Consider the following 27156-nt stretch of genomic DNA (forward strand, 5'->3'; position numbering starts at 1 on the left):
GCATCGTCTCAGTCCCTCCCTGCCAATGAATATGGATTTGTATCTTGTCTATGTTCGGTTCAGTGAGCCTTTCCACACCAGAGGTAATTCTACTTCTTCTGTGTTCAGCCAACCATGAACAGCCTCCCGCTTCACTGGCACTGCAGGATGGCAAGCTTCCAGAATTTCAGGAACTGAAGTGATGTAGAAAACATGGCCGCCAGCTGATTGTCAGCCAAATTATGGCATGCAAGCAGGGCAGGAAATATATTAGCAGGTTGGATGATGCAGTCTAAGGATGACGAATATTGGAAATGTAGATTGAGGTTTTGGGCCTGGGAATCAATGTTTTCAAATTTCTGAAGGGGTGTGAATATGCCATGTTTGAATTTGCAGATTTTGGGAATAGTCCTGTTTGATTTGCGGAACGTATTAGCATTGCTGTAATTGAATTCCATGGAAAGTGGAGTGATGTTGAATTATTGGGCTTAACTCTGCGGAAGATATTTTTTAAAGCAGGTGAAAGTAAAAGGTTGCATCATAAGCTTGATTTTGTTTATTTCCATAGTGGACAACCTTAATTGTTTTGTATGCTTGTGTACAACAGCATCTTGGAACCCTAGAAAAGTGAAGGTACCTCGAGTTCTATCAGGTTAACTTTTCCAATCTTTACATGGTATGTGGCAAGAGAGACTTTTGTTGGCGAAAAAAAGTTATCAAAGTACATTCATCCTTTGGTGGAATTTTTGTTGTTCAGGTTTGAAATAATCAAAAAGCTGTTCTTTGAAAGCATTTGTCGCAGTGGTGCCAAATAGGGAAGGTGCAGCGCCAAAAAATAAATCTCGCAATACCATGCGTCACTAAATGTTTGATCAGTAACCAGTCACAGCCGCTGTAGAGATTTGTGGTTTGACTTGGTCCACAGAAACCTACGCTCTCCCAAATGGACCTCCACAGACTGGGTGGTCATTTTCACTTGTTCCGAAACTTGGCAGATAGTCCTCATGTCCAATCAGTCACTGGTTGCTTGGATCCAGAACAACTCTATTACTATGGGGATCCTGCTTTTAATGTCCCAAGTTTTACAACACGGTTGCAACTAGTTGCATGCAACTTGAAATCCTAAGCTTCTGTTAGGGTGTTGCATCTGTGTCAGTGTGTTACAAGTTGTTACTACAAGTCGCACAATGAGAATGAACCTTAACTGATTTATGTCACAATCAGCCTCTTGAAAATGTTGAAGTTTTGTTGTCACAAATCCATTGCATATGAAGTAGTTGAGGAAGTTGTTCTTCTCTCAAATCTAGGTTCAATATTTTCAAAACTTTTTCATAAAACTAGACTTCTTGGATATATACGATGTGCAGAAAGGAAAGTTCAACAGCAGGCCAGAACAGTTCATGCTCATTCCATCCTCAGGTGTACCATGTTCCTGAAATAGTGTGCTACTGACATATTTTGTTCTTCAGGTTTATTTTCCAGAGGTACAGTGAGATTTCCTGAGATACAATTTTAGTGAGCTATAATGGCCCTGAGATTCCATGTTTCTCAGAGAGACAACATTCTTGAGATAGCATTCCTGAGATACAATGTCTCTGAGACACAGTGTTCCCGAATACAATTTTCCTGAGCTAAAATGATCATATGAGTCCATTCTTGACAACATGGAATAGAGCTAAAATATTTCAGGAATATTTCTAGAGGTACTGAACTGAAATACAATGTTCTCAAGATACAATTTCATTAGAACAATGTTCCTGACATACAGTGTTCCTGACATAACTGTATCCTCAAGATACAATGTTCCCTTCAAAGTAATGTGTAGTATATAGATACTGTGTCATATCTGAGGACCATTTAGCCCAGTGATATTCTTCATTGACAGGTTGATAAAGAATGTATTACATATGCATCGTTAGGTAGTTGTTACCAATAAGTTTCTTCATCAGTTGACCCTAAGGGTATGGATTGGCTGGAGACACAATAGGCTTCACAGGATCATTATGCATCATGGTTGCCATGGAAATGTATGATATTCTATAGATTCTTCTTACTGTTCTCACGGTATGACCATTGAAATTGAAACGGATATTGTTCCTTGTAACATTAAAAAATCATTTTAAAACGTCGAGTACGCAGTTTAATGTTTATGGCTACAAACACAATGCTAATGAGGTACAGCCATAAGCTTCTGCGTATTCTTCACCCTCTCAGTTTCCCAAATACATAATCCATGACAAGCGTTTAACTGATAGCCTCATTGTTTCAATGGCCTCTCTCTCCGACAGCCATCTACGTGAGATCCCTGGCACAGGCAGGTAGAAGCACCAGCAGCAGGTAGCGCAATGATGAAGCTGTAGAATAAACTGAAATTTGAAACGCTCACTTTATGCATGAAAGGTTCTGGTGAAAGATAGATTTGTGTGTGGAAATAAAATGCCACACCTGAATGGTCGGTGATATGTTGGCTGCAGTAGGTTGAGGATGTCGGGAAGATCAGAGACGAGCAGGCTAATAAGGTATTCATTTCAAGCCTATTATTCTCTTCACCTGCATAGGAGATCGTCTTGTCATACATTTTTCATGAAACGTTTGAAACACTACACAGGCTTTGTTTGGTACAATATGAGTGTTTTGATGGTGTAGCCAACGAGGGATAGCCAGGACTCCTGTGATAATGGCTTGTTCCATCGGGATCACAGGGCACAATGAGCATGTTGATGACCCATTGTCTTTGATTCTAAAAAATACACATTTGGCTTAGAATATTCAGATGTGATTTAATGCTGTACCAAATGGTTTTGAGTTGTGTCCAGAGGATGGAAATTGTTCCGACATGAGGAAATGGATACGAATCTGTCTCTGAGTCTCTGAACCTTCCCGTCTGCTCATCCCGGTCTGTAATGATATGCAGAGAACAAAGTCTAGATTTTTCACAGCTTCTAACATTCCTGTCTTACTGGGGCTCCTTTACACTTTGTATGTGGTAGCTTGATGCTATCAAAATTATGCATTTTCTTAGGTAATTACTGATGTTCTTTAGTAGAGATTAGGCATAAATTTCTAGACTGAAAGTCTGTAGACCGAACAGTGATGAGCGCAAGAATACATGACGTCACAGCATGTGATGTAATAGACAATAAAAAGTAGTTCTGCTTCACATGACCACTAACAAGAAATATTTTCTTTCTTCGCAGGAGACAATCATAAGCATTGAGAGATTTGTCTAAAAGTTGGTTACATCTTTTCATAGTTTACAAATAAACTTGTATTGAGATAGTTAATAAGTGAAAAGGATTTTGGTTCTGAAAATTGACATTCTACTAGAATTTTGATGCTGGTAAAAAACACATTTTCTATATATTGCATGGTTCTTGATTGGAAATGTTAGGTAATTTTCATGGATTTTAGTTGTACAGCAGTTTGTGTGAGCTCCGATGGAGTGGAGGTGTATGAAGAATTCTGACTTAATGTTGATTAAAAAACATGCAGCGTTTCTAGTAAAGACTTTGTTTTGAATCATGAAAAATTACTTTCAGACTGATTTTGGGCAGAACATTAATTAGGAGGAGGATTCCTCATTGTGTTCTCCTCATAGAGAGTACAATTTAACCATCTTTATCTTTGTATATTTATTCATCTCGATGTCTGACTGATTCTCAAGAAGGAAGTAAAACCTGCTCAAAAGTTCACAATTCAGAATGGAGTTAGTGTACTGATCACATCAACTATTCAAGTATCACCAATAAAGTTGTATTTTTAAGTGAGTGAATTCCCGTTTCGTGCCATTCTTAGGAATACTGTCAAAAGTTTCATGGCGAGGGACACCACAAATCGGCTCCACACATTGCATCTAGGTGAACATGTGACAAATTCCCAGTGCCCACTACTGGCACCATTGGTGTTGCTGAATGTCTAAGTTTTGGTTTACTCTGTGCATCCCTCCTGCCCCTTGTGTTTAGGAATGCCCAAAATTGGTCTCAAAGGTGTTTGTGCATGTTTGCCTTACTCCATGCTTACCTTGCAAAGGTACATGGTAGAGTTGATCTGTTGGCATCATATCGTCAGGCTCGTTGACTTGGTTGTGGACTGATGATTAGTCACTGAATGTATATAATTTTGATAGACAATTGTTATAATTTTGTTGAAAAGAAGCCCCAGTGAATCGGGACGGACAAGCAGAAGAAACAAAGTGTTCATACTGTTATTATATCGGTGATGTCATGGACGTCAAGAAGTTGTTACTGGCAAACAGTGGTTGTATAGCTTGAGCGAGTGAATATAGTTTCATGCCGCTATTAGCAATATCAAGGCAGAGGACACCAGAAATCGGCTTCACATATTTTAACCATGAAGGGACTCCAACCTGGATCTTCAGCATGATGAGCCAATGTTTTGACCACTGGGCTACCCCATGGCCCATGTATTGCTTGAAGATTATAGAGTGTTGAGACAAAATTCAGACAAACTAACTCAATGTATTGAGACTAATGGAATTAGGTGGTCAGGCTCTCTGACTTGGTTGAAACATATCCTCATATGCTCATGCTGTTGATCTCTGGCTTTCCTGGTCCAGACTGGATTACTTACAGACAGCCACCACATAGCTGGAATATTGCTGAGTGCATCCAAGCAAGGAAACGTAAGATTGGTAATAATTAGATGGTCAGAATGTGCGGGTTGGGATGCTCATGCTATCAGCTATTGGTTTAACTTGTCTAGACTTAAAAATAATTCATAGGTCTCAGTAACCTGGCTGCTGGTGTTATGAAACAAGGCAAGCCTACCCACCCATGGTGGTACTTTCCTAGTCAGGATTTATGGTGTTTTCATAAATGACAAGTTATTTTCTTTGGGGAATTTTCTGCAAGATTTATTTTCCATCACAGTTAGTTCGACCCAATGGGAGGGAATATAGCACCCTGTCTTACGTCATATTGTTTACAACGTTGTTGTGCTAGAAAATCACTCAAACACATGTACTCCATGTAGTATATGTCAAGTCAAAAAATGGTCAAAAAAGCACTGCCAAGAACTGATGCACCGAAATCCCCAAAAATCTGCCTGGCATGTTCACAGTCGCCTCTCTTCAGCTGTGTCCGATCCAAGAATCGTCCTTAGCAACTGGGATATCGTTGTATATCTCGTGAAGAGGGAGGAAGTCTTGCTTGTAATTAACCATATATCCGAGCTTGGTAACAGGAAGTCTTAAAAGTAGGGGTAAACGTCTGAATTGATAAACGACAAATGGTGCTGGAAGCATGTCTGTAAATAAGCCCTAACTAGACAAGTCGGCATTTTTATGATTTTGCAAAACACATGGTAGCATGATAATGGCTTCGAGCTGGGCTCTCCCAGATGGATCTTGCATGTGTTTGTAAAACGCATTTTAATTCAGCGTGAAGTATAAGAAAGTCCTCGATGAACTCGCACTTTGGGCACGCATGGAACTACCTGATTTATGAAGGTGACATAAAATTTCTCGTTTTCGCTCGACTGTTGATGTTGTGTTTATCAGAGTTGGAAGCTTTCCTAAAACATGGAAGGTGTTGAGATTTGGCATTGCTCTGGAAGGGATATCTGGTGATGATGTTTGGGTTTGATGGTGTCATTTGAATGCTGTCTGTCAAGAATAATCCCTGCCGGAATTCCAAGCAAGATGGTCTTCATTTCCTCATAATTTCCTTTTGATAAGAGCTGACTGAAAATAAGGATGATGTCATTTCAGTGTGGAATGATTGTTGTCATATCATGATGGTGGTGGTGTTCATGCTGTCAACCACTAGTCTGTGTTTGGCTGAATAATTTCCTGTTTGTTGTGATTCAGCCAGGAAATAGCTGGTTCATGTGATACAGTTGTGATACAGACTTAATGACTCACTTATCTAGATAACAGTTACATCCAACTCATGGCACAACTCACTCACTCATACTCTCAACTCAACACGTGCAGTGGGGGAGCCTTGTGGTTAAGGTGTTCACTCATCACACTGAAGGTCTTCTCGATTCCCACATCAGTCCAACGTGTGAAGCACGTTTCTGATGTCTGTGTTATTGCTGGAACTCACTCACTCACTCACTCACATGTGTAGCAAATAGTTGCATATCTTTGACCAGTACTGTCTCCTTGCTTTCAGCAGAGACCTGAGTCGGTGAGTGTTTTGGCAATATAATGTCAAAGAACAAGGGAGATAGGCTTCATGCATTGCACCCATCTGGGGAATAGAACCTGGGTCTTCGGTACGATGACAAAATGCTTTAACCATAAGACTACCCCAAGACCAAACCAGTATCTGTGACCTGCACTTTGGGTGTGCCAATCTGATTAACAGCAGTACCAAAACACTCCTCCAAGCCACATTAAATTCAAACCACTCGGCAATTCTCCAGAGCATCGCCCATACAATTCAACCGCAAAACTTCAGTACCAGTTGAGTATATTGAAAATAAACACCTTAACACTCACCTTTGCAAAACATATCGCAAACACACGTATTTATACAACGGATTAACAGTGTAACCAATACCTGTTGTGTTTCCCCTCAACAAAATGCAATGTTATCATAAGTATGTACACCAGTAACCCAAGCCAGTTGCAACATTTTTTCAACAGCTGAGTGTGCTTCAGCAATTGGACTTGATCCCATTAGCAAAGATGGTGAAAACTGAGAAATTCTGTGAGTAATGTGATCAGTTATTTTAAGCCTATTCCAGCAAAAAATGTACAAGGAAAGATAGACGTAAACAGCTTGATACAGCACATAAGGAAAATGTTGACTCTAATTTAATTAGAGGTCTGCATGCGAATGGGAATCCGTTAAGTAGGAGGGATGTCAGGGATTAGAGCCCCCCAGCGTGGGGGTATACGGAGGAGGGTATACGGCAGGTTATCACCGTTCATGGAATATGTATACCAAATATCTTCTTGTGGAATGCGTAGACTCTTAACAGTGTGGGTACATGTGCTTGTGTTTTCAAAGAGGTAGTGACCATCATTTGGGGACATGTTTGGTTTTTTATATTTATTATTTTATTGTGAAAAAATGCAATGCTTGATGATAAACTGAACTCTTTTTGAATTTACTGACTAGGATGTTCCATTGTCAGCTTTGACCCTTTCTATTGAGCTTGGTTGGAGGGGTTGGTTTGTAGCCAAGTGGTCAAACTCTTGTAACTAAGTGGTCAAACTCATGATGCCCAAGAGTTGAATTTGATTCCCAATCTGGGTACAGTGTGTTAAGTCTATTCCTCATATCTCTTGCAGTGATATTGCTGAAAGCAGTGTAGACTACTCACTCACTCACTCACTCACTCTTGTTGGGTAGATTGTCCTGTTTATTATGGGTAAAGAGGATCTCATGTGTGGAAGATAAAATGTGTTGTTATGGAACATTTGAAGTAAATCCCTTGCATACGCTTTTCACAAGTTCACTATTGAATCCATTATTAAATCCATTTTCTGTGTGCCAAATTTAAGACAGGCTTGTCCACTAAATGAAAAATTTTATTTGTGTGGTGTCCTTGATTATAGCGAAAACATTAATGGTTGCTATGTATGTGTCTGTCCGCAAAGATTAAATGAATAATTTCACCTAGGAATATTTTGTGGATACAACCGATTCTGTCAGTCTTCTAACCTTTTGAGGTCGTTGCCAGTAACAACACCCAGTGTCTTCAGTGAAAGTAGTTTTGCTGATCAGCCTCAAGGGTCACATAATGAGTGATGTCATTTGACTCTGATGTCATAGAGAATGATGATGTCACAATGTACAGTTAAGCATTGATAAGGGATATAATTGTAGGATGAACTCACCTTTGTGATATTCTCCCATGGAAGCCCATTTTGAATGATACTGAACTGACTCACTCACATTTTCTTTTGTACCCCTCAAACAGATGTGTAAGTTCAAATTATCTGCTTGAAGTCCATTGTGTCTCTAACATGAATTTCTGGATTATTTTGTCACCAATGACTGCTGAACCATTTTCGGTTACTGTAACAAACAGTGTTACTTACTCACTCTTTTTCTCTCACTTTCCCATTCACTTACTCATTGTTACTAAACTCCCTTGCTTGTCTCAAATTCATAAAATTCAAATGAAATTTATCACTCCTTTTCAAATTGAAACAATTTTTCTCTAGGAACCAAAGTTTAATTGCTGCGTCAAGAGAACGCGTCTTTCTCCTTGATGGCTTCTGCCATGCAATTTGTTCTGCGTGGGCTCAACCTCCCCCTCCCCAGCCTCACAAAGGTTCCACTGGGTGCTCTCGATTTGTTCGGCATGGCTTGTTCGTCCCCACGAGTTACGCTTTGCTAGCCATGAATATTCCCTGCCACACATGGGGTGAGGAGGGTTTCGATCAGCGATTCTCAGAAAATTGAGTCTGTTACAAATACTGGGAAGGCATGAGGTGTGGCGAAGAAACGTGGTCGCCCTCTGTGCCTGGCATGGTAATTCTTTGCCTCTATATTCTGGGCATGCTCACCTACTGCAACCTGCAACTTTTTTTCCAGACAGTATTTGTGGTTAGGAAACTGATTTTTTTGCCTGTAAATGTTTTTAGCCCCTCTACTTGAACCTCTGCCTTTCGGTTTGTTTCAGGAAGAAATTTGTTGTGTAAATTCCTGAAACAAGGAAATTTGAGGAAGGTGTGATGATTGTGACTGATAATATTAATTGATTGTCATGTGTTAATATCATTTGTGGATAATTGTGGAGTAACGATATGAATTTATGACATGGGAATTAAATGCTGTTATTATGCATGCTGTGTTTCTGAATATCTGCATCTATCTTTGTCAGCTGTGTGTTTGCTTGTCTGAACGTGTTGGCTCGTTGTGATGTTAGATAAAGTAATTTGTAAATAACTGGCTTGTGGTCATAGTATTAATGATGGAAACATACTCTTGATGAGTCAGGTCTAATAGTAATAATATTAATGAACACCTTATTTTCATAATAAGACCCATCCATGAAGATCCAGGGTAGAATAGGTTTTTGAACTGCAACCCATGCTTGTTGTAAAGGGACAAACACGACTGGGTGGTCAGACTCACTGAGTTGGTTGACACATGTCATCATGTCCCTAATGCATAGTGATGCTCATGCTGTTGATCATTGTATTGTCCGTTCCAGACTTTATTATTTACAGACGACTGCAGGCGAAATGTTGCTTAGAGCCTTGTTAAACATGAAACCAACTAACGACTGATAGGTACATGCAGTACCTAATACCTTCAATAGACAACAACTTCAGAAAGAATACTTGTGATCCTTCATCTTTCTGAGTTCCATGGTCCTGAAGCACCTTTAGATCAACAGGCGGCGTGGTAGTCTAGTGGTTAAAACGCGTTCATACCGAAGACCCAGGTTTGATTCCCCACATGGGTGCGTGTGAAGCCCATTTCTGGTGTTCCCCACCGTGATATTGCTAAAATATTGCTTAAAAAGGGCGTAAAACTATACTCACTCACTCACTCACTCACTCACTCACTCACTCACTCACTCACTCACTCACTCACTCACTCACTCACTCACTCACTCACTCACTCACTCACTCACTCACTCACTTTAGATCAACCTGGAGGTTATGTCAATAACTGCCATGCACCAGTAATAAAGATGTATATACCGTCTGTATATACTTGTTGATATTACAGATATTTCCTGTAGGAAAAGGTGTTGGCACTTGTAATAGTGACTAGAATCAGACTGGACTATACTCCCAGACACTCAATACAGAATTACAGTTGTACAGAAATTGCATTGTGTAAATAGACCCTGATGGTTACTTGGCAACAGCTCTGATCATTCATTGTTGAAAGGCGTGCTTATTGTGAATCCTTTGTCTACAAACCTTATACTTTTTAAAGAACCATTGTTTTGGTATGTAACATGTTTTGATCATTCCCAGGAGATGTGGATTGTCACTTGTGCTTTGAACCATAGACGTGTCTTGTATTTTGATAGCCTTTAACACAGTACGAATATTGCTTGCTTGCTGGCACATTTGCGCGCTCACTCACTCACTTAATTTGAGATACAGGGTTGCATGTCTTTTGAATCATTTCACTATGAGCTTTGTTCTACTGCAGAGTTTAGCCTCGTGGATAAAGTGTTTACTCGTCAAGCCAAAGACCCAGGTTCGATTCCACACAAGGGTACAATGTGTGCAGCCCATTTCTGATATCAACCCGCCGTGATATTGCTGGAACTTTGCTAAAAGTGGAGTAAAACCATACTCCCTCACTCACTCATTCTTTCGTCTGCAGTATTTTGTAGTGGTAGCCCGCTTGTCAAAGCCAGTGTCCCTTAGTTAAATGTGAGAGACATGATCATGGGTTCGAATTCATATTCTCACTGGAGACGCTCTTTTGTTTGTCAGTGTTCATGGATTTTCTTCTCACTACTTCACCAAGCTGAAACATCATGTCAGGTTAGGTAAAATACTGTTCCCCACAGAACTTTTTTTTTTTTATAGATCATGATGAGAATGAGGTTGAAAAGGTAAAAAATGCAAGTAAGGATGTTTTTTTTTGTGAAAATTATTTTAACATATGATTTGCTTTTCATATCATATTTTGTGAAAATAAGTGAATGCATAAATAGTATAATAAATAGTATTATAAATAGTATATGATGATAAATGATATACACTGTCTAAAGAATGTGGAAATAATGTATCATTGATGGATTTCTGTGATAGAAACTACAGATTGATCAGCAAGTCGAGTTTCACAAGTCTGTTTCACAAATGTTGAGGAAAAAACTCAAAATCTTTTGGTTTCCATGGGAACAGAATAGGAATCACCTGGGTAAGTAAGCCAGGTGTGCAGCGGAGCAAAGAGACTCGCTCATGTGGAACTCAATCTTATCACGGCTGCATCATCAGACACGTTAACTGGCATCCCATATTTCCTCTGCCACAACATGTGGCCTACTATCTCTGTCGTTGAGGAATTACACTGTGCTGTCTAAGCTTCAGCTGTGTCTGCCAGCGTGGAATTGTTTCTTTGTAAAATCACTGTAAGAACCATACTGTATTAATTGCAAGTCTAAGGGAGATGGTGTATGAACACACTTCCTTTTCCGAGTTAAGGGCATGGAGAGGGTATGTCATGGTCCGTCATCCGTATTTAACGAGATCCCAGATTGTCACTGGTCGTGTTGTCTACTTGTGAACATCACCTCCTTTCATGGAGTCCTGATCACTCATTCTATAACATATGTTGCGATAAAGTGTCATTGTTTGCCATTTGTTAGATGCTGTCACAGGTCATTACAGGTCATCAGAGGTCATCGCGGGTCATTGTAGCGTATCTGTGATCATCATGTTCTTTACTGAGAATTTGTCTCTTGTTCTTTGTATGTTATAAATGATAGTGTTCCACATTGTTACAGGTCATTTCAGGTCATTGCATTTTGTTGTCGTATATCAGTGGTCTTCATACATGTACAGCAGGGCGATGGGCTAGCCTAGTGGTTAAGGCATTTGTTCATCATGCAGAAAGATGCAGGTTTGATTCCCCTCGTGGGTACAATGTGTAAGGCCCATTGCAGGTGTCCTCCATCCATGATATAGCTGGAATATTGCTGGGTGCGGTGTAAAACTAAGCTCACTCACTCAATTACAAAAACATTTTTGGCTTTAGTGACTTCTGTGTCGGTCCAGGGCCCTGTTTCACAAAGCTCTTTTAAGTTTTCTTGTAGCATTTGTTTCTCCAATGTTACAGTATAGGAGGTATGAATGCTATGAGAAAAGTTAAGAGATCTTAGTCTTACGAGAGCTTTGTGAAACAGTGCCCAGGTGAGCTAGACGGTAACAGGATCAGCCGCCACATTCCCAGTCCCCATTGTGTAATCAACACGATCTCCACAAGGTGTGTCTCCTTTACAATTACCGTGAAAAAATTACGGATTTTGCACGCTCTGATTGTGTCCAATGGATGTACCCAGTTGCTGGGGTCTGTGCACTCGGCCCTGTCGAGGTGTTTTACTGACAAGCCAAGCAGGTGAGCTTTTCCCTCCATTCATACTGTGTGGAATTTGATCCCATGATGGAAATCCTGTAATTTGAATTAATTTGGAAGCTTTTAAAATGTTGCGTGATTTATTAGTTAATTTTGTTCAAACATTAGCTTATTTGATTCGCTAATGGCCCCAACATAAAAGCATACCCAATTTTACGGCATTGGTTTCTTTCGTTGTTATGTGTGGAGTTTTATTTGAGATCATAGCTCACTTTGTGATGGTGTGTTAGGTGTTCAACCTCACCTTGTAAACAGATTGGCCAGTCATGCACAAGGCATACAACAGGCTGCAGTATAGAACATAATATGTCGTACAGACCCTGAGGCAAATATATCCAAGAAAGCCAATGCAAGTCTAGAAAAGTCTCAATTCCCTTAGCTTCAAAATGAAGAAAGTCTCAGGGCTCCATTTCATTATATTATTATTCATTAACTGTGAAATCTTTTAGGTAAAATATGTTCATTTCAGAGACTGGTTGTTAGTCTATATAAAACATTACTCCAGCAAACTTGGATCACTTGTAAGAATTGTTGGATAATTCTGGAAGAGTGTGACAAGAACTGGTCGGCATGGAGTCAGTATTATTTGTCTGAGTGGGGTATTCATTCTTACCCCTTTTTACCTCACCTTACCTCATGTGGAACAATGGTTTTCCATTATGATTGTGTTTGAGAACCTTTGCAACATAGTGAAATAAAACCATCTCTGTTATTAGCATTTGGAAACTTGATTACACAAAGAAATATAACAATCTCTGTCATTGTCTTCAAACCTTATATGCAATGCAAAACACACCCTTTCAGATTCTGATACCTATCAGTATGGACTTATGGTAACAAATTATCAAAAATGCAAAGTCTGCTCATGAAATTGAAAAATCAGAGTTCAAACAATTCATAAATTGCTTATGATAAGCAGGGTCTGTCACAGACAGAACTCAATGTCTACTAATGAACCAGCCAATGAAAGTCTTCGTTACACAAGTGGTTGCCCACCTGCTCTGACTGAGACTACTTTCTAGGGTAGTAAACACGGGTAGAAAATATTGCACTTTTGATTTGTGATTGTATTCTTATCATACTGTTTATTTGTTTGTCTGTTATCAGCAATATATATTCTATATCATGAATAAATGATGATTGTATTTTAATTATGTTGTTTTGTTTAGTTGCGTCTAAACTTTAAGAAATATATCAACACTTTGAAACAAAACTGAAAAAACAAAACACTTTAAAAATATTTTCTTTCATCATGAATCAGAAAATGTTATCTGAATTCTATTTTTATTCCCTGAAAAAATAACACAAACAAAACAAAAAATTGTTAAAAAAAATGAAAACATATTCAATTCTTTATTGCATTTCTTATAATTAGTTATCTTTAAACATAAAAGTAATGGATTGTCTTAGTTTGCACATGAATATTGACATAGCAGTATTTAAATATATTCTCAGTGATAACATTTGATACAGTGACACACCCATCACCTATGACATGAAGTGTTCATGAGATCTGAAAATAAAGAATTGGTTGGATGTACAAACATCATTAACATATGTCTATTACATTCTGTGTCATCAGTGTCAGGTTTCCTATGATTCAGATATTGAAAAAGGTGATGATGGAGAATATTGTTTCTGCTGTTTGTATGTGTCCAGGGTGATGAGGCACTAGTCACAAAGGAGACCCGGGTTTGATTCCTCACCTGAGTTCAACGTGTGAAGCCCATTTCTGGTGTCCCCCCATTGTGATATTGCTGGAATATTCCTCAAAAACTAAAAGCATAAAACTAAATTCACTCATGCATGCATATGTGCGTGCATGCACTCAATATAACCAACCCACCCAAATACCCAACCCAAATAACCCACCCACCCATTAAGTAACATAGGTCAGGGTAAAGTGTAGCACTAGGATTCCGGAATATGGCAGCAACATTTTAAAAAATTAGTATCAATATCAATATGGTTTTCAAAACAAATAGACAGATGGAATATGCTTCATGCATTGAACGTATTCAGGAATCAAACCCAGAATTTCAGCTTGGCAAGCTGTTTCTTGGTCTCTACCTTTAAACCCATACAGAAATATCTATGTATTGTTGTTCAGCTGAGCGAGGTCTTTGCAAGGCTAAATTAAAATAACTTGCTGTGTATGTGAAATTGAGTCTATGTTTTACTTATTGAAGGAACTAATCTGAATCTAACTTCATATTACTAAATGGCAATTTTTTTTGTATAATTCAGACTCGCCCACTGATAACTACTTCATATTTGATTCCAGATTTAAAGCCTCCTCTGTATGAAGACACAAACCGCCATATTGACACTGAACAAACCTGTCTCTTTCTGATGTGCCCATGTTGTCTTGACCCTCACACAAAGGTAAGTCATGACTTCCCTTGGTCTAATAGTCTAATAATCAAACATGGAGGCTTCTAATGCAGTATTTACGCTTGAACAAGCAAAGCTTTAGGAGCCAATTTTTCAAGGAGCCTAGTGAAAACTGGGAAAAAATGCCAGTCAAAATCTGCTGTCTGTTTACATAAAAAATGCTCCAGCCACAAACTGTATGATTGGCCTAGATCCTGTTTGATGTACTGAGACCAAGAGTCAAGACCTGTATGATGGCCCTAGTGTGATGGCCAAGACCTGTATGATGGCCCAAGTGTGATGGCAAGATCTGTATGGTGGCCCAAGTGTGATGGCCAAGATCTGTATGATGGTCCAAGTGTGATGGCCAAGACCTGTATGATGGCCCAAGTGTGATGGCCAAGACCTGTATGATGGCCCTAGTGTGATGGCCAAGACCTTTATGATGGTCCAAGTATGGGCCAAGACCTTGTTAGCTGGCCTAAGCATCACGGGCCAAGACTTGTATCTAGCCCAAGTGTGACGGGCCAAGACCCTGTATAATGGCCCAAGACAAAGTTGTTTGTTAATACCAGCTTTACCCAGTATGGGGATCTTGATGATTTATATATTTAACAATTGTTAACAAAAATTGTTACATACACAACTTAGACCTATGTCTCAATATAGCAAGCTATTTTGAAGGTCCATTTTACCTTCTCCTTCAAATATATTGCCAGAGGAATACTAAAAGCAGGGAAAACCCATACTCCTTCACTCATATATATTCAAGAGAGTGTTTGGTTTATTTTCAATTTTCTGTAACTATTTACAAGAGGTTGATAGGAATTCAAGTACCTTACCAACTCACAATCACCAACTGATTTTCATTTGAAATACCTGTTGTCAAAGTACAGACCTCTAAAACATAGTAAATACAGTCCATGTAATGATGTATGTTTAGACAAAATGATATGAATATCAAGGGGGTGGGTGAGCAAGTCTTATGAGTAACAAAATACTGATCTTACAAAAAAAGGTTTCAACATTGCTTTAGCATTTGGAACACTTTATACTTAATCAAACTGGAATATGGATACTTTTCAAGATGGTTCAGTATTGTTATGATTATGATTGTCTCTTATCTGAAGTTTGTGCTTCAATAAAGCTCAGTAAAAATGTCTTTAAGCAAGTTACAAAATATCACAGACTAATTTGATGTTGTAAATCAATACTGTATTTGAAACACTCTGTTACTTTCTGTGTTGTAGTGGTTAGAGTGTTAGCTTGCCACACTGATGACCTAGGTTCGATTCCCCACATGGGCACAATCTATGAAGCCTATTACTGGTGTCCCTGCCACGGTATCGCTGGAATATTGCTGACGGTGGCAGAAAACTGAACTCACTCACTTGTTGTTTTACTTATCCCTGTTGTTTTCTGTTCATGCTGTCAAAAAAGCTCAAAATGACTTGTTAGTTATTTATTCGTATTAGCAGGATGATGGGGTAGCCTATTGCTTAATATGTTTGCTGGTAACACTGAGGACTCAGGTTTGATTCCCACATGGGTACATTCTGGTGATATTGCTGGAATATTGATAAAGTCGGTGTAAAGCCATACTCACTCACTCACTCACTCACTCACTCACTCACTCAAACACACTCACTGTTCTTGTTAGCATTTTATTAATTAGATATAAAACAAAAAATTATGAGTAAATCTTTTTACATGGCAGTACTGTTGGATGTGAAATTGACACAAAGTCCATTTACAGGGGCTTGAAAAAGATTGGAATTCAGACATTTAATCCTTAATTTGTTTTAGTCTTCAAATGCCCAAATTGCCAGTGATTTGCTCTGAAAAGGCGCTATTGATAGCAAAACTTGTCAAGTTATGATTTCACAGGAAACTTAGACATTTTGAAAATACCTTGCAATGACAGTGCAGTGGATGTTAATTATTCTCCTTAATAAAGTCAAACTTTCCCAGTGTAACAATGTAGTTATTTACTTGTGATAGTCAGTCCTTGTTTGACCGACCTTGTTTGCTCCAACTACTGTGTTATATATGTTTCTGTAATTCCTTAAAATTGTTGTTAAGCCCTTATAAGGCCTGAAATGTGATGGCTGACTATCTCTGCGAATCCTCATTTACCAGAGGCTGCTTAACGACGAATCATGAAGCAAAACCCTTACAAGGCCCCACATACTCAAACAAGGCCTCAGACAGAACTGATCACTGCATTATGCCAGTTCCACTGAACTGGGTTCCGTTCCGCTCTTCGAACACATTTCCACGACAGCGGAACCTGTGTGCCCGCCACTATTTCCTGTAAGCTCTTGGATGGAGTAGTTCCATTTGTTCCTGTATTTGTTGTCTTGCTAATTAGTGGCTAAAGGTGAACACGTGGGATTAAGAACAGGAAAATTGATTTTTATGGTGAACAATATGATCTGGTATGTGCTGATAGCTGTTGTTAGTGAAAGTTGCCTGCAAATTCCTTCACAGAATAAAAGGACAGTTTCTCTTTGTCACCTCGGGGATAATGTTTCTTCAAGTCCTCTAATTTTCAAAATTCAAGTACTTATTCATTTCCTACTTATTTTGGAACATTTTAATTTTAATGTAAATACTTTTGAATGAATGTTATTAAAAAATGTACTGTATGTGTCAAAGTTTGTTTTGCTTCAGTATTGGTACAGTATTGGAGACCTGGTGCATTATGTCACTTTGTTGATTTTCAATGTAATTATTTCGACTAAATTTAAAAAATAAGAGTTCAAATATTCATGAATGAAAATCATAAAAATGATATTTTGGTAAGTTTGAAATTGGTGTGGAATGAAATTTTCATTATGAAATATTTATGTATATAATTAACGAAGTAACATGTTTTCTTTTTGTAAGCAAGCAAGATTTATAGTCCTGCCATGTTGTGTTGACACGTTGTTTGAATGCCTGTAAAATACCTGTTCCATATATTGCAAGAAAAAGAGCTTGACAATGCTCCAGCTGATGAGGTATCTTTCATGTTTGATGGCTTACGATGAGTTCTGTATGAAGCTGGGCGACTATGAAAGCCATATACTGTTTCCAATGCTACGACAGGGGCGATGTGATAGCTCAGTGGTTAATGCATTCATCCATCATGCTGATGGCCCAGGTTCGATTCCCCTCATGGACAGAACATGTCTGGTGTCTCCTGCTGTGTTATTGCTGATTGCTTTGTTGTGAATAGCTGCAAAATTGCTGATACAGAATAAAGCAATACTTCACTCTCTCATTCATGCTCGTATTGAAAAGTATGAGAAAATCAGGGTGGTAAAAACATTCATTCCTCATGCCAAAGACCAGGTTCAACTCCTCATAGGAGTACAACATGTGATGCCCATTTCTGGTGTCTCCTTTGCTATTGCTGGAATATTGCAAAAAGCAGCATAAAACTTCACTCACTCACTCACTCACCAGGGTTTGATTCCCCACATGAAGGAATGAGTGAAGCCTGTTGTAGTGTAAAATCATGCTGACTCACTGTTGTACAAGGATATAGTATGTAATCAAGGATTTGGAGTGTACAGGCAATAGATAGTTAAATTTCTAAATAAGAAATCAAGTATTGTACAAAAACAAACATGTTGAACATGGTATGAAAATTGTGCATTAGTATATTGTATATTTCCATAATTCATTTTTAGAATTTCAAGTTATGCTTAAAGTATATGATAGTATTGATATGCAAAATAACGATATCTGAAATAATATGTATATTGGGTTCAGTATGATTTCATTTTGTTTATAGAGTCTGTCATTAAAAGAGTGGTAAATATTTTTTAAATGTGGTTTTGACAATCCGACAAATCTTTCTTATTTATGAAGAAAGTTATAAGTGAAATAGTTAGATTACCTCTTTATGTATTGTAGTCAAGCTTTCTATCATAAGTTTTCATGACTTCTTCCTGGATTTTCAATGAACTTCCCCCTTTACCCCCTTTATTTCTTGTTTACATGTACTTGAAATGGAATAATAGTTAAAAATTGTATTTTACAAAGTGCTTATTTATCCAATTGGAATTTATGAGAAGAAGTGCTATGGGGTCTAACTTGAGAAATAAAGTTATTTTTGAAAACAAAGTTTATCAAAGGAGAATGGAATGGAACAGATGGTATGCTGTCAAGGTCACTGAGAAATGTGTTTGAAAGTACTGAATGAATTTATCAGATTAAACGTGATAGAACAAGCAAGAATTTGGCCATGCTCTCCTACCTACCAAAGTGTTGAACAAGGTGTTAGAAGGCTTTTCCCTGATTGTCTTGTTTGTGGAATTAATGTGTTTTTTAGGGGAGAGTAATTATGAAAATTGTGGGCACTGGGAAAAATCTTGTCTCAGAGTCCATCTTGCGTGCCGTTGGGTAGCGGAGACTTATTATGCGCGTGACTCGAGCAAGGCAATGTCAGTCGTTGTAGAAGGGCTGGCGGGCAATATCAGTATTTTATGTGCGATTGATTCTCCCATTACGGTGTGCAGTGGCCCGTTTCTTCACATGTCAGCCGGCCACAATTGACTAATTCATCTCGCAGAAATTGCAGCCCAAATCCACCACGAGGTTGCGGAAACCAAGGTTCGCTAAATTGCACCGTGGTTCAGCCTTGAGCTTATCTATCTTGAAAAGGTCTCCCGAGCATGCATCGTTTGCATCCTCCTTAGAATTTATAGAAAGGGTCTGGGAGCCTTTCATGACATGATTGCAGATTTGTCACGATCGGACTGCTGCTTCACCTAGTAGCTGCAGTTGTTTTTCCTCCATGACGAAAAAGGATAGAGGTATTTCATGCTTGTCTGCAGGCACTGGGCTAGCGTTAATTATCTGACGAGAATTTATGGAACCTGCGTGGTTGGCTGAAAGCCGTGCTAGACGACAATGCGTCCATGGAATTGCATCTGCAGGGAATCTATAGAATTTTACTTCGCAGATGAATTGTCACAGTCCGTTTTTAAGCAATAAAGAATGATGAAAAAAAATAGAGAGAAACGGTATTCTAGACGGTTGCATGGGGTTGGTCATGATATTGAAAAGATCGCGAAAACACTAATGACGCAGCAGAGATTCGCATAATAGCCTGGTGTTTCCAAGCCGCTGGTTTTTCACGCCTGGCCGCTTCTGAAATGCCTCCTGCTTATTTCGCACAACAGCTCATGCGGAACATGATGCCATTCGGTAACACTCTTATTTTAGTCCCGGCTAGCTCAGTCCCTGAGCTGAGATAGAGAGACGAGTTGTATTCACAAATACTCTTGTCAAGCCAAAGAGGCAACCTACAGATACCATTGGAGAAAATAAGTGGAGAATTTGTGGTGTACCATTTAGACTGAGTGGAGATTGTGGCTCACTGACATACAGGAATTTGATAGAGAACAGCAGACGATTGTTTTTTCACTGATAGCCTGCTTTCGTCTGTGTCAAGGAAATTAGAACAGTAAAATCCAGACTACGTTGCAATGTCAGCTGGAAGGTAGCTGATCTGGACCTTGCACCGATTATTTCTGTGAAGCGGAACACAGGTCAAGTGAGATAGTAAGGTAGGCTGTTCCACTATGTAAACAATCCTCTCTCCACCCTCTCTCAGCCAGCTGCCAGGAAGCTGCCTCACCCAGAGTTAACTCCCTTGGTGGTTGTCGTCTGCTTGGCAATTTCAGTGAATTTATTGTACTGGTGTTGAGGGAGAGTGGTGTAAGTGAATCAGTTTAAGGGAACATTTTGGATTGTAAGAATTAATTAAAAAAGTTATGATTCATTTCAGCCCATGCCATGTTTGAGCTGTTGTTCTTATTTCGATTTTGTTGTCTTGTATAGATAGAGAAATATATCCAAAAAGAAGTGACAGCTTGGGACAGATTTTATTTTAAGAATTGTAAGCAGTTGAAATTGAATTCTCCATAATTGAAATGTAGGTGACATGAAGGGAAATGAATCTGAAAAGTCAGGGGCAGTGGGGTAGCCTAGTGGTTAATGTGTTCGCTTGTGACACTGAGGGCCCAGGTTTGATTCCCAACATGAGTGCAATGTGTGAAGCCCATTTCTGGTGTCTCCCTGCCATAATATTGTTGAAATATTGCTGAAAAATGGTGTAAAACCCAACTCACTCACTGAAAAATAATCAGAAATGTCAAATTCTGTGTACAGAAATACAATTCATGATTGATGTATTCTGGTTAAATGAAAAAACTGACAGCTGGCAGTTATGTTATGGCACAGATAAATTCTGAATCTCATCGAAGTGAAGTATTTTGAAATTTCTTGTGACTGGTGTGTTAATATATCTGGAGGTGGGCAGGGTCATATTTCTTGTTCCCCTCCCGTCCTCATCCTCCTCCTAAACTTGGAACAGGATGTGTTTATCCAGTGTGCAGGAGCATTGTAGTGTGAGCAGTTATCCCATGCACTGCCTACATGTTAAACATCGTGTCACCCTGCCTCTAGCATGCTTGAATCAGTGCATGACAGCAGTCATTGTATTTTAATCTTTAGTGTATCGTTTAACATTTAAACAGAACAGGATAGTGCTGTTGGAGGTGCAGGTTATGCCTTGGTTAATTTGTAAAGAATGTTTTGGTTCGATGGGTGGGGGTGAGAGAAGAGTAGGAGGGGGTGCAGGGTTGGGAGGTAGACAGGATTTCGCTGAGAGGAAGGCAGACATTGTGGTCCAATGGTTTGCTCAAGACAAGGAAGCAGTGATTAAGGATCTGCTACAAGGAAGTTTATAGTTATATTTCTTAACTGGCTGTTTCAATGTGGACTATCCTCAAGTCACTTAAATGAATATATTTCTCAAATGGTTTTTGAAATTGTCCTTTAAGAAGTAATAGAGAAGTATGCAGGAATCTCATTTTCTTAAATTTAGCTAATCCATGCTTGACAGATGCTCACTCACTCACTTACTGTCACTCACTCACTCACTCACTCACTCTCACTCAGCCACTCTCACTCACTCATTCACATTTTTTAAACTGTGCAAATCCATGCTTGACAGATGCTCACTCACTCACTCACTCACTCACTCTCATTCAGCCGGTCTCACTCACTCACTCACATGAGCAACCAACCATTTCATCTTTGAACAGTGGCATGCCTCCTGTCAAATGCTCCATGAGGAATATTGTCATTCATTTATCATTCATTGTGCCATTGTAGTGATCAAGTGTATAATGTATATATATATGTTGTACAACATTTACTTTAAACATGTTAAACAGTGGGAAAATGTTATCTGTTCCAAAGTATGAATTATTCATGAAAGGTGAAAATTGTAAATTACTTTTGTATTCACTGGTTAACAACCCGTTGTATACGATATATACGAAAATATAACTCTGAATGAACAAAGAAGCAGTTATAACCCTTGGTATATATTTAATTAATTTCATATTGTTTGTAACTGATTTTATTGGTAGGAAACCCACTACATGCAGCAAAAAATGTTTATTGCTTTGAATTACCTAATGATGTATAACAATATGTGCCATATTCGTTTTAATCGCCTAATGATATGTAACTCATTAAATAGAGCAGTAAATGTTCTATGATCCTGTATGGTTTAATTAATGGTATATAATATATTGCATGTAGCAAACAATGGTATATAATGATATGATCTTATAAATCATACATTATGTTGTGCATGCATTAATGTTCATAGTATATAGCTTTTAGATACTGGACAAAAATAGTTAGGGATATATACAAATTTTGAAATTTTGAATAATGATATATGTATTCATTGATACGTTGATAAAATATCAGTCATAAAAATGCCAATGTCCCTAATTGATTTTGTCAAGTGTATTTTGTAATATTTGTGTATACCTCTGTGGTATAATTATTGTCATATAGCCACTGAAATTCACTGAAATATTTAGAAAAAGTCAGTCCATTTTGTGTGAAACATGACACCACAATGGCCTGCTTTCCCAGATTGTATGGACCTTGTAAACTTAATAGACAACAGATTAGCATTTAATCCTCTACTACGAGATGGACATATTTAAACACAATGGCTGATGTGCCCTGACACAGCGTGCATGTAATCTTGACCCTCTTCCATGGTTCTCTCGCTAACAGAGCCTCTTGCATTGTGTAGGGTATGTTTATCCATGCCTTAACCCTTCGCACGACCAAATGTTAGGCGTCCCGCCTGACTGGCTATTCTTAATCATTCAGGCTGATAGTCACAGATCCTTGTTTTGCCCCAGAACAGAATTAGCCGTGGCCAGAGCAGGGAGTCTGTGGTGGATGGAATATAAATTTCGTTCATTTTTCACCCCTTCTGGATGTATAACAATGACGGGAGTGAGATAAGATACTGTGTGTGGTAAAACCAGTGTGAACCATGAAACAAGGACAACACTCGATGAACTGACTGACTCAACCGCTGTCGCTGGTGGAGTTGGGTAAGTATGTGGTAAAGCCGTCTGTGTTGCCTATTCCCCAGTTCCTGGTGTTTTTCCTGAGGTATATCATGGCTGGGGTTGTGTATATCAGTGTGAATAGCCCAGCCACCGTGTCAATGCCAGGCTACAAGGAGATGATTTCTTCCATGTGACCCCGAAGCTCGGTACAGGGTCTGTGTCTACAGCCAACCTATTTCCTAAACAAATGTGGGTCTTTGAACCACTGAAGGTGTAGTCCATTTTGTTAAGTGTGGAAGTTGAGTCTCCTGTCTAAATGTATTGATGGCTGGAGTAAATGATGGTGGGAAGAAGAAAGAGGTGTTGTCAAGGTGACCAGAGTATGTGATACAGGGGAGGGAGTTACATGTGGGTAGGGAAAGTGAAGGAGTGAGTAATGACCTGAAATGTAAAACCATTATTTTAAAAATTCCTTGTATTTAAAAATAAATATGTAATCTCTGTTGAACTGGGTTTATTTATTGTTTGATGTTTTTAAAAGAAGCATTTAAAATATTTTTTTCACAAATGAATATTGGTTGGAAAATACTAATGAATGTTTGGGTCACACACTTGCATGTAAAAATAAAAAAAATTGTTACCTTATGTTCTATGCATCCTCACAAGAATGTGTACTTGAGGAATTTAAAATTAACTTCAGCCTCTTTGTCTCCATCACATTGTATCAATGAAAGGATATGTATTTATAGGTAGTGATTTTAAGGAATGCAATTGAAATGGAGCAGTAAGGGTGATGAAAGAGCTGGAACTCAAATGAGGAAGTCAAGGAGTCCTTGGCGTAACTAATGGTTAAAAGTAGAATGAAAGGGAGCACTTAGATTCATATACTCCAGAAGCAAGGATCAGGGATTCCACCCCACTTTATTTGTTAATTTGATGTTAAATATAATGAATAATATGTCACTGAGGACGATATTGGACAATGATGTTGCAGTAGTTCAAGCTAGCTTTTGACATTTTTAAATTCTTGTCACCAAATACCGTAGTTGCATGGCAGACAAGTTATGTAAAGGCTGGAGGGACTCATGCATGGCTTGGTGGAGGTAGTGTCAGGTGAAGGGCTGCGTGGAGGTAGGGTCAGGTGTAGGGCAGGGTAGGGGAAGTGTCACATGTACGGTTAGGAGGTAGGCTCAGGTGTAGGTCTGGGTGGTGGTAGGCTCAGGTGTAGGGTTGGATGGGGCAAGTGTCAGGTGTAGGGCTGCATGGAGGTAGTGTCAGTTGTAGGGATGGGTGGAGGTAGTGTCAGGTGTAGGGCTGGGTGGAGGTAGGCTCAGGTGTAGGGTTGGATGGGGCAAGTGTCAGGTGTAGGGCTGCATGGAGGTAGAGTCAGGTGTAGGGCTGGATGGAGGTAGGGTCAGGTGCAGGGCTAGGTGGAGGATGGGTCAGGTGCAGAGCTGGATGGAAGAAGGGTAGGTTGCAGGTCTGGGTGGAGGAAGGGTCGGGTGCAGAGCTGGATGGAGGATGTGTTTGGTGTATGGCTGGGCGATGGTAATGTCGGCTGTAGGACTGGTTGGGGGTAGTGTCAGGTGTAGGGCTGGATGGACTTAATGTCTGGTGTAGAAATGGGTGGAGGTAGGGTTGGGTGTAGATGCAGGATGAAAGTTTGTTTCCTAAAATTTGTTTTTCTTCAAACAATCTGGATGTATTACATTCAATAATGCCAGTGACGATTAATCCATGTTTGTTTCTGATTGGTAAGAAACGGACATGCTAGACTAACATGACTGGTATGTAGGTCAGGGTGGTGATTTACATAAGCAATTAATTTCGAGCTGTGTTCATAATGAATTCACTGAGGATGGATGTGCTCTTTCACTTAAAAGGTCAGCTTTGAATAGTTAAAGCAGTGTTGAGAGTATTGTTTCGCTCATGCTAGAATGATCCTGATGGTTTTTGCCTGCTCAGATGTCTTATTGATGATATTTCTCAGAAGAGAACAAAGTCAGCACAAAATGTCAGTGAGTGAATGTTGTTTGGTGCTGTTGTAAGCTGCATTGTTTGTTCTGGCTAGACAACCATGTGATCAACATCATGAGCAAACATCACTGCTTATGTGGTATAATGACATACTTTGTTCAATCACTGTGCAGCAAATCACAACTTGGAATTAAATCTTACCTCATTTAAACATATTTTATTCATGAACTTGTTCAAGTCATGAATGGATTGCCCAACAAGCTTCTCAGTGCTAACTTGAGTGAGTGGGTGTGTATGGTTTAATGCTGCTTATAGCGATATTCCAGCAATATCATGATGGGGAAACATCAGAAATGGCCTTCACATATTCTACCTATGTGGAAAAAATTTACAACCTTTATCACTTTTGGATTTCCTCCTTGTTTTTCTTTTGTTGTGCTTTATCCATGTTGTCCACTTTACTTGTGCAGAGTTCTCTCCCTTAGATATGTAAGGATCTAATCATAGGTTTGAAGCTAGAGTTTTGATGATACTTTTCACTTGTAGGAAATATTTACAGCCTCTATCACATAAGAATTTCCTCCTTGGTCTAAGGCTGTCCTGATAAAACTGACACCATGTTCAGAGCAGTGTTACACCTCAGTTCACCCTATCAGTTCTGACTCAGCGAGGAAGTTTGATGGTGTCATGTAACCATCAAAATGTTGCAGCAGTTGTAAAGAAATTCAACGTTGACAATGCAAACACTGATTTTTCACAGCATCAATAAAGGTTTAGGTAACAGAATGGAATGGTGTCAAAATCAATGATTTGCCACCTTTCATGATCAGCCAGATTAAACATACATGTCAGGGTGGGGAATTATTAATATTTGAATTGTGTATGTTCCTAGGTTTAAGTGACATGTCAATGCATGAAACAGTCTGCACTAAATGCCTCAGTGATCAGGTGTGCAGCGCTCTTTGCAGTGATGTGTGCAGGGCTTGCAGGATGCACTGTGCCCTGAACACTGTGTGCATCCAGCTTTGCACAGTTGATAAATATTACATAATATTTGGTGATTGCTCTTTGTGAATAAATAGAAAGAGAATTTGGGTCAAGGATTAAACATATTGAGTAACTGCAATTTGGCATCTGCTACCATGGTTTGCACAATGTTTATGGTTCGCTGAGCTGTTTGTTTTGGTTAAGGGCCTGGTTTTTATTGTATAGATGCTTGTTTGTTTTTTCACTGCTGACCTCAGATAAAGTACATTTGGACTCCTCTGATTTAAATGAGCTGAAGCCCACATGACCAAAGAACATTAGCAAACATGTAAGAGTTATGTCCCCTGAAGTAGTAAAGATGCCCAGCAACTTTGAATCAAATGATAATTTGGGAGAGGGTTGTCTTTTGCTTTGTTAGCCAAATATGTCAGTACCCCAACCGTGCATGAAACAGCTGCTCATTCACTCACCAAGGGTTTGGTGGTGAGGTAGCCAAGTGGTTAAAGCATTTGCTCGTCACACTGAAGACATGAGTTCGATTCCCCTCATGGGTACAGTGTGTAGAGCCCATTTCTCATGTCCCCTGCTGTGATACTGCAGCAATATTTGTAACAGTGGTGTAAAAACAGACTCACACTCACGGAGTGAATCATAGGGTTAGTCCAGTGGTGAAGGCATTCACTTTAAATGTTTCAGACCAGAGTTAGTTCCCAAAGAAGTACTATATGTTTCTTTGTGTTGTGTCTGTGTTATATTTGGAGTATTGTGTGTTCAACATGTGAAATTCTTCTGTAACATCTCCTTGTATGGAACATTATTCACAGTGCAGTCAAGGTACTCCAAGACAATCAGACACTGGAAACCTTTCTTGAAAATTCAAAAGATTGAAATTTGATGTTTTGAATACAGCATCTGTATTCTGGTTCCTCTTTCATCAGAAGCCAGTCATCTCTACATCCCTCCCACTTTTCTACACTGCCTACCCATATTCTGGTGCAACCTCACTCTGCTTTGTTCCAGCTACACCCAGGATTGGTGGGTAGCATAAGGATTAAAGCATTTGCTCACGACACAGAAACCGCAGGTTTTGATTGGGTACGATGTTTGAAGCCAATTTTATATGTCCCTTCCTTTTGTAATACAGCTGGAATATTACTAAAAGTGTGGTGTAAAACAGTACTGTCACACTGAAAATGCCCAACCCTGCCTCAGCTGCCATACTTTCCCGCAATACCCAACCATGCTCCATCCCTGACCACAGTCCCATCTTATCCTACTCTACCCTCTATCTCTTAGCCTTATCCACTACCATCTACCTCTCTACCTTTCCTCTCCGAGGGGTGGTGGGGTAGCCTAGTCGATGAAGTATTTCTTCATCAGGCTAAAGACTCGGGTTTGATATTCCCCACACAGGTACAATC

The 27156-nt window shown here is 39.2% G+C and overlaps 1 protein-coding gene across 6 annotated transcripts in view; it reads left to right on the top strand.

Moving 5' to 3' along the window:
• The window catches only part of LOC137268852 (uncharacterized), a 67612-nt gene that overhangs the window by 18504 nt on the left and 21952 nt on the right, over positions 1-27156 (top strand). For 2 of the 6 annotated variants that reach the window (XM_067803422.1, XM_067803419.1), the window contains exon 2: positions 14296-14396. The gene's annotated coding sequence lies outside the window, so the exon portion shown is untranslated. Of the gene's footprint in view, positions 1-14295; positions 14397-19544; positions 19946-22476; positions 22814-27156 lie in introns of those variants that run through there. The other 4 variants (XM_067803421.1, XM_067803424.1, XM_067803420.1 and 1 more) reach the window with 4 other exon arrangements.

The sequence above is a fragment of the Haliotis asinina genome, chromosome 16 (assembly GCF_037392515.1).
Source record: "Haliotis asinina isolate JCU_RB_2024 chromosome 16, JCU_Hal_asi_v2, whole genome shotgun sequence".
NCBI lineage: Eukaryota > Metazoa > Mollusca > Gastropoda > Lepetellida > Haliotidae > Haliotis > Haliotis asinina.